Below are 5866 nucleotides of genomic sequence, written 5' to 3'. Positions count from 1 at the left end.
ACATACAACAGAAAATCAAAATATCCAGATGCCAGATCTTAAATGAACATTTGCTCTGACAACTAATTGCTCTAGATTAAGTTCTGCTATTATTTATCTCTGTATCTGATTAAAGAGCAACTTGCTAATTATGCCCAAACGGAAGGTTTAAACGGAAGGAAAAGGAAAGACGTGGAAAGAGGAATTTTAAAGAGCAAGGCTAGTTATTTTGAGTGTGAACCTTCAAGTTTAATGAAATTCCTCACTCTCCATCGAAAAATGGAAATTCTGAACAAATCTTTGCCTTTTTGATCAAAGCTATAACACACTCCTCTAGCTCAATAAACCATTATCTGTAGCATAGCTGTATTTAGATATTTAAAGCATTGCAACACAGGGTTCAAACAAGCTCTGTTGATTCTGCTTCCATAACTTTCTACTAACAAAGTGTCTCAATCTCAATAAAGCACTTCCACATATATACATACAAGCCAGGCTGAAAAATACCTTCAGGCCCTCAAACACACATGAAGCACAGCAAACACTCAAGACATATTGACTGAAGATGAAAGAGAATAATTGAGTAGACAAACAAATACTCGTTATTTTTCCTGCTTGAGTGTGAAAACTGAGCAAGAAACAGAAATGAAAGCAGGTATGTAATATACAGCCTTCCCACATGACTGTCACTGGTATGTCTAAGAGGCTGTCAGAGATGCAGATCATATCCTTTTTATTTCAACAGAAACCAGGTACCTAAAGCCTTGCAATCTGGGCTAGGCTACAGGATACAACACCCACCCACAGGCAGCTTACATGGGCCAAATCAGAGCACAAACAATGAATTGGAAAGAATCAAGTGAAAGAAGTATTGTCAGGCAGAACAAGAAAAGCTTAGGCAGCAGTCTCAGGCAAAGAAAAACAAGCTGAGTGTATAGAGTCTACACATAACACATCCCCTCCTCCCCCCCAGTAATGCCTCTTTGTTTCAAAAAAATAGACAACACAGACCTACTTAATTCACTAATTCTTCTGAATGCCTCCATTTCTTTTACAAACTATCTGGTCTGCCCCTGTAGGAATGCTCAGCAACCGAAAGAACCAAAAACAACATTGATTTATTGGGTATGACAGATTTCCTGGATCATAAAGTCCCTTACCACATCAGTACTTGAAAAAAATTCAAAAGCAAAAACCAACCCCAAAAGAACTGTGGTCTTGCCAACTAAGGACACTTGTAAGCAGTTCAAGTCAATTTACAAAAGCAATACAATTTCCCTATGTATTTTAATAGGGGTCAGGAGAACCTCATATCAGACACACTAAAAGCAGTGACTAATAGATGGTTTCTCCAATGCAGATGCTTTGTGATTTACAATCTTAGTAAGATTTATAATCTTAGTAAATCCCTAAGTTTAATACCAATTTGTGAATGGAATCAACTATAAATGGGAGCCAGCACAGTGCAAATATTTGTCACAGCTGAGAACTGCAGAGTCCCCATGTCAGCAGAGCCATTCATGCCAAGCATTCAACCCTGGCCAGGCCAAATAATGGACAGCACCTAGAATCACCTAAGCCACAAAAGAAGAAAAACTATAGTTTTTTTCCATAAGAATTGACAGAAGATAACTACTCTCAGAGCTGGTAGTGTCATCTCAATGCACAGGTGCCCAATGTGTAATTTTGGGAGTTCCTAGTGAGTAGTACTTCACTTTTGCAATGCCAAGGGTTTGCCTTGTTTCTTCTACCCTTTGTTCCCCCAAACCTTTCCACTCCAACAGCTCAGTTACTTCCAAACCAGAGGTCAGAAGACATGATCTATCCTACATTAAAATTCTTTCACCGCTTTGCTAAGAAGCTGTAGATCTCCAAAATCTGAAACAAAGGCTTGATGCAAGTGTATGGCAGGGAGAGGTTGTCCTGTTCTTCTGGGGAAGCTTTGCTGCTTAATTAATTCTGAGAGACCAACTTACCATCTCTCTATGGTCCTTTTAACCTGACTTATATTCAGGACAATATAACTGTTGCTATCAAGGTCATGTCAAGGATGGCATCTCTGGTGAGATATCTCAAGTTAAGCCCAACTACTTAACATGCATAGGAAAGAATGTAGTATTGGTAAAGCTTGAAGAAATTCCACTAATTTGTGGGCCATAGCAAGCTTTGAATGCATGAAAGCAAAGGAGAGTTTGCTGGGGAAGTAAAAGGTTTTATGGCTCAAAAAAGAATATTAAGAACATCTGGTCCAGCCTCCCACAATGCTGATCAAAAAAAGCTTCAAATAGCTTTCTAAAAACATAGTGCAACTGAAACACAACTTAGAGGCAGCAGTGCTAACAGGCTCCAAATGATGCAGATTCCACAATGTCCACAGGCAAATCATTCCCCCCACCAGAGGGGAATTATCCTCGTTAATATGTGTTCTGCATTACATTCTTCATCTGATTATCAACTCCCACCTTCCTGACACTGTATTTATTGCATTAGATTAAAGAGCTATCAGCAACCAGAAATCTTTCCCACACAAACTGCTGAGCCACGAATACATCACCTCTGTATTCTTTGTTCGGTCTCTCCGAATGCTGTTTTCCACACACTGTCATTCTTTCAGCCATTTCCTCCACTGTCTTTTTTTTTTTGAAGTGCACTTCAAAACCACATTCAATCTTTACTCCTGGGTCTTAGAAATGGAGCTCTCTTGGATACTTCTCAATGGAATCACAGACTAGAATTCTTACATACGGAGTTCAAGAGCTGAACGATGTCTCTTGTTTAATAATGAGCAAAAATCACTTCAGTTTCAATTACATTTTTATATGACAACTATCAAGACTGAAAGTGTACTTCAACAGTTATAACAGAAATGTGGATTTGCCAAAGATGAAAACAGTTTCCTACACTTACCACATTGAAAATCCCATTCTGTTCCGAACCTCTACATCATATTAAAGCCAATTTCCCCTTTTCAAAAATAAATACATGCCAATAGTTGCCCCTACCACATCTTCAACAATCTAGTAGCACTCAAACATGTCTTAAATAATAGTCAAAGTATAATTGCCAGGGAAGAAATGGAAGCAATGACTTTCCAAAGGCCATGGATCCTTCATACCTCACAGCAAGAAAAGAAAACAAGGCTTCAACAGCCTGGTTTGCATGTTAGGCTGCAAATGCACCTACTGATAACCAACTGCAGCTAAAACATCATGCTAGACAACAATTTATTTCCCTCTAAGATACTAACAGCAAATACACACAGTTGTAAATCATATTTCAGGTTAATAAATGTGAGTTTCCAAAATTGGAATGAATATAACCTAAAGAAAAATGGAGGGAGCCAGAGCAGGGAGAAGTAAGGAGGCAGTGGGAGTAATATGACAGAGAATAAGCAGCTGAAGTGAAAAAACATTTATGCATTTAGGAAACAGACTGTGCTTTGACACATTGCCAAATTAAATCATTCCTGCAAGTGACATGAATTAGAGAGGCAGATTTCACCATGACAAAGCACCCTCACTTAAAAAATAGTATAATTTACTGTTCTTAATAGAATTTCCAGGAGACTTATGATAGTAACAAGAAAAAAGACTGAAGAAAAAATACCTGCTGTGTCTCAAGAGTATGACAAAGACTATAAAAAATATACAAATTTGTTTCTCAGCCACTTCAAGTTATCTTAATTACCCAAGAAATAATTAATGGAAGCCAAGGGTCTGCAGACACCAAAACCATTCTCCTGTGTGCAACAGCTTGTTTTATTAAACAGAATAGAAGCATGTCCATCCTTATCAAAATCCTACCAGAGGTCCATATACAAACTCATCTTTCCACTCCCTACCCTGAATTCTTCTTGATCTTTTCCATCTCCCTTCCTTTCTGCCACTAGAAGTCTTTAGAATTCCCTCTACAAATCAAAGACAACCAATACCAATTTATATCATGATTCCAGCATCCCAAAGATCTGCTCCATTCACATCTGCCAATTAAGATGAAGAACAGAGAATATTTCCACCAGGATGCTGAGATATGTAGCTCTCAAACATACCCAGAAGGCATGAGGGCCAGACCTTGCAGTCTTGTTGTCATTAAGTGCACTCATGAGTGAGCAGAGAAGTGCTACACCGTCCTACAGACATGCTAACCACTTATTTTAGCAGCCTATTACCACTTCATTTTCCATTATGCGCTGAATTGGGTTTAAAAAACAGCTAGTAGCACAACTGAACCTAAGGCAACCATCACTATTCCTCCTTTACATACCTCTGCAGGTCTACAATTTCATTGTTTAATGTATCAAGTTCTTTAATTGCAGAAAAATCTGCTACAGAATTCGGTCCTTGAGTACTCTGAAAGATAAAACAATAAATACTGTTAGTCTATAGCTTATGCTGTCCAACAACTACATTCACTTTGCTTTTTGTGGCAACATGAACTACCCTGTGGTAATAACTGCTGGCAGCACTGTATTTTGAACCTTCAATCTCAGAAAGCCCAAGCCAGTACAGATGCTATAGAAACAGAACACAATATAAGCTAATGCATGATTCGAAGAGTTCGTCTCCCACAAACCCTTAAAAAGACAAAAGCACAGGACCACCTGATCATACAGAAAAACCATAATCTACGTCTAAAGTGAGATTTCTCTTACAGTTAATGTTTAGGTTGTTTCCTAGCATTCAGTTAAGAGAGGTTTGTTTGTTTACCACTTTTGTACTTATGCATCTTCACCTTGGTGATCCTCATGTTGCAGAGCACAGACACTGATTTGCAATGCTTTAAGGGATACTGAGCTAGTTTAATGTGAACCTCCAGAGCATTGCAAGAAACTTTGATAATACAAAGTCATGGGTATGTTACACCCATGAGTTCTCATTTACTTAATGTCTTTACAATAAGACAATGACTATCATACAAATTAGTTGCTTAAAAAAAGTACACATAAATGGCTAGAGAACAAATGTTGAGGACACAAATTAGCAAATGCTGTAATTGTTCTACTGTGCCTTATCACAACATAAACATGCTTAGAAAGAAAGTCACAGCCACTGTAACTACCTTCCATAAACACATCAGTTCCTTCAAGTCTTGAATAAAGTCATCCAGGGCAAACACAACATTCAGAGGAAAAATATAAACGTGTAATTAAAAATGGCAAATGATACCCCCAAAATAACACAGAAGTTATCAAATGCTGAAGTTTCTCTACAGATAATTCAAGATGTTATTAACTATGTGTTTATTCAAGCTCACACTCTGAAAACAAAAATACAAAGAGCCATGAAAAGACCTAAACAGTAAATCTGGGCACACTGTGGCTGAGAGTACTGAAGTATTATTCACCTGAGCTACAGATTATTAGTGCATATTTTACTAGAGCAAATGGTATGAACTGGGAATAAAATAAAAGAACCATACAGCTCTTCTTAAACTGGTTATGGTACAGCTTCTCACATGGGCAAACTAGCTATGATGTTCAATCCTGTTCTAAAGGAATCACACAGGAGTTTTGTAGAGCTGCTCACGGTGTTGCAATGAGAGGTTTTACTTCTCCTAGGATGGGGACAAAAGGAAAACATGGAGCTATTAGCCACAAGTACAAATTCTTCCCAGGACGACTCCTCTCAGCAGTTAAAGAAATTCTACACACTGATGCCAGCATCAAATTTGAGCAAGATGTAGTTCAATCTTATTTTGAATCGTTCAGGAGATCTGGCGTGTGGAAGGAACATAAAATCCAACATTTTTAGCTTTAAGATACAAAGTAACAAGGACAAAAGTTAGAACCATATGCTGCCATTTACTACACTGCAACACGCATGCAAACAATGCTTCCAGTTTTTAACTCAAAATAGCAACAGAAGTAAATTCCTGTCAAAATTCTGTG

Source organism: Acanthisitta chloris, unplaced genomic scaffold (assembly GCF_000695815.1).
Source record: "Acanthisitta chloris isolate BGI_N310 unplaced genomic scaffold, ASM69581v1 scaffold24342, whole genome shotgun sequence".
Taxonomy (NCBI): Eukaryota; Metazoa; Chordata; class Aves; order Passeriformes; family Acanthisittidae; genus Acanthisitta; species Acanthisitta chloris.
Note: the sequence above shows the minus strand (reverse complement) of the source record.